This window comes from Chenopodium album, chromosome 3 (genome assembly GCF_948465745.1).
Source record: "Chenopodium album chromosome 3, dcCheAlbu1.1, whole genome shotgun sequence".
Taxonomy (NCBI): Eukaryota; Viridiplantae; Streptophyta; class Magnoliopsida; order Caryophyllales; family Amaranthaceae; genus Chenopodium; species Chenopodium album.
Window position 1 is genome coordinate 2,101,752 of NC_137836.1, and position 3,851 is coordinate 2,105,602.

Here is a 3,851-nt window from a genome sequence, read left to right on the forward strand (position 1 = left end):
TGGCTCTAGTGATAGTGACGAAGAAGAGGACATCGATGTATTTTTAGATGACACTAGTGATAGTAATAATGATAGTGATAATGATAGTGGTAGTAGTGATAAGAGTAATGAAGAGGAGAATATGTAGTTACTCCTTTAACTATTGTCTTCGAATGTTTAGTTTTTAATGACTATTCGGACTTGTAATATTGCATTACATTTTTATTCTCATTTTATTTTTTTAATGTCTTATGGATCTAATTTATGAATTTACAATGTGCGATCATGGTACTAACAACTTTTTCAGGTGGTCATCATGGGAGGAGGAAATAAAGGAGAAACGTCCAAGAGGAGAAAGACTAAGGGGAAATATCAAGTTGTACGTGTTGACGAGGATGAGTCAATGGAGGAAGAGGAGGCACATGATTTGGGGGCCTCTCAAGAAATCGTCAATCGGAGACAGATTCCTAGGCATGTACAAGGGAAACAAGAGCAACAGGAACAGGAGCTACAGGACCCGCAACCTAATGACTTGCTGGAGTTGGACCCTTCCACACTTTGGTGCGTTTATTTGTAATGAAATATCCTTAAATTCGTATTTACTTTGATAAAGTGAATTTGTATTACTTTTACCATGTTTTGTTCACTTTTTGTTGATTATCTACTTACATGAATGTTTATCCTTTATTATAGGTTTGATGAAAACCAGGAGAAGAATGTGCTCTCCGACTCGCTAACCGGCTACTATGTTGAGCCTTGGAGGAATTATGGAGAGGTTGATGAAGATTCGAGAGAGCACTTTTGGAACTTGTTCAGCGTATGATAACTTTAACCAAACATAATACATGTTTTATAAAGTATATTGATGGAGTTGAATTTTGTAATAAAGACATTTTCTTGATTTGCAGAAAAAATTCAAGTGGGCACCTGAGTTAAACGACCGAGTGAAGGACACTTTCGAATCTAAGTTTGCAAATCGCCTACGTGACACGTTCTACAACATCACACACAGGCTGAATGGTGGCAAACAAAGATGGCTTAATAAGGATGTCCACGAACGCATGATGCAAATTGTTGCCACCGATCCAGATTATAAGAAGCGGTCGGAACAAAACAAGAAGAACCGAAGAGGCGGATCCATGGAAAATGTTGTTGAACCGACCCACTTTCAAGGTTCAATGTCAGCTGTACAACATGCTAAAAGGATGGTAAGGTTCCTAAAATATGTCCAGTAACAATTAAGTCATTTGTCTATTAATGAATTTTGGTGGGCTAACACGTTTTCATTGATTTTCAGCATGTATATATAAAGGCTGCACAAAACCAAGGCCAATTACCAAATGCCCATGATCTTTTCTTGAAGACACACTTCAAGGAAGTGCCTGGAAAAGGCCAAGTGGCTGCCAACACCAAAGCAAAAAGGATTGCGGTAAAAACTTATTATATGAGTTGATATATGGCAAATTAGCAAAGTAGAACTCATTATAAGCTTATTTGGATGATTTTGGATGAGTTAGGGTCGAAAATTGACTTATGTGCTTATTTTTATTTATTTCTATCCTTAGGCACCTAAAAGTATTTGATATTGGAATGTTAGAAGAAAGAAACCTTCCATTTGATTGAAAACATAGAAAATAGGCATGGTTTTAGCCATATAGGCCAAATTTGGATGATTTTGGATGAGTTAGGGTCGATATTTGACATATGTTCTTATTTCTCTTCATTTCTATCCTTAGGCACCTAAAATCAATTGATATTGGAATGTTAGAAGAAAGAACGAGTCCGTTTGATTGAAAACATAGAAAATACGCATGGTTTTAGCCATATAGGCCAAATTTGGATGATTTTGGATGAGTTAGGGTGAATATTTGACATATGTGCTTATTTCTACTAATTTCTATCCTTAGGCACCTAAAAGCAATTGATAGTGGAATGTTAGAAGAAAGAAACCTTACATTTGCTTGAAAACATAGAAAATAGGCATGGTTTTAGCCATATAGGCCAAATTTGGATGATTTTGGATGAGTTAGGGTTGATATTTGACATATGTGTTTATTTCTCTTAATTTCTATCCTTAAGCACCTAAAAGCAATTGATATTAGAATGTTAGAAGAAAGAACGATTCCATTTGCTTGAAAACATAGAAAATAGGCATGGTTTTAGCCATATAGGCCAAATTTGGATGATTTTGGATGAGTTAGGGTTGATATTTGACATATGTGCTTATTTCTCTTAATTTCTATCCTTAGGCACCTAAAAGAAATTGATATTGGAATGTTAGAAGAAAGAACGAGTCCATTTGCTTGAAAACATAGAAAATAGGCATGGTTTTAGCCATATAGGCCAAATTTGGATGATTTTGGATGAGTTAGGGTCGATATTTGACATATGTGCTTGTTTCTCTTAATTTCTATCCTTAGGCACCTAAAAGCAATTGATATTGGAATGTTAGAAGAAAGAAACCTTACATTTGCTTGAAAACATAGAAAATAGGCATGGTTTTAGCCATATAGGCCAAATTTGGATGATTTTGGATGAGTTAGGGTCAATATTTGACATATGTGCTTATTTCTCTTAATTTCTATCCTTAGGCACCTAAAAGAAATTGATATTAGAATGTTAGAAGAAAGAACGAGTCCATTTGCTTGAAAACATAGAAAATAGGCATGGTTTTAGCCATATAGGCCAAATTTGGATGATTTTGGATGAGTTAGGGTCGATATTTGACATATGTGCTTCTTTCTCTTAATTTCTATCCTTAGTCACCTAAAAGCAATTGATATTGGAATCTTAGAAGAAAGAAACCTTACATTTGCTTGAAAACATAGAAAATAGGCATGGTTTTAGCCATATAGGCCAAATTTGAATGATTTTGGATGAGTTAGGGTTGAAAATTGACTTATGTGCTTATTTTTCTTTATTTCTATCCTTAGGCACCTAAAAGTATGTGATATTGGAATGTTAGAAGAAAGAAACCTTACCTTATATTGTTGGTTGTTTTTTTAACAATATTTTTTATTATCTTCAATATTTTGTAGGAGACCTACCAGAAGAAGCTCGAAGAAACAAGGAGTCAGGGGATTCAGAAGAGTCCCACTGAGTTGTACTGGGAGACGGTGGGTGGGCGCAATAAGAAGGGGCATGTGAAGGGACTTGGCCAAAGTGCAGAGCTCTACTATGGAAAACGGATGGGTCGAGCTTCCCGTTCTTCACAGCAATACACGCCGTTTGTCATTTCTCAAATGCAAGACCAGATGGAACACAGGGTGCAAGCTCTCCAAACTCAAATGGAAGCCGAGATGGAAAGGCGAATTGACTCCCGAATGGCTGAAATGGAGAGGAGATACAAGGAGAGTATGGATGAGATGATGAGTCGTTTCACCAACAAAGACTCATGTTCCACCATTCATCCTCAGCATCGAGACCCAAGGGACGACCCGGGTAGTGGTGGAGCAGGCCAGGGTTTCCAGGCGATTGCGTAGCTTAGCTTTAGTCTAGCATAGAATCACTCTAACCTAGCTTTTGTTTGGTATAGATACCAAAATGTGGACTATCTTTTGTACTAGGACATTATTATTATTATTATTATTATTATTATTATTATTATTATTATTATTATTATTATTATTATTATTATTATTATTATTATTATTATTATTATTATTATTATTATTATTATTATATGTAAATAAATACAATTTCGTAGGTCGGTAATTAATTTTTTTAAAACAACAATTTCAGGTTTTGAAATGCTTTTTTTTATGTCGATTTATCATAAAAAAAAAATCAGGTTTGAAAATGCATATTTTTACAAAAATTTCTTTCGGGCTGGAACTAAAAATTCCGACGGAAAAAAGCGTCGCAAACTATAA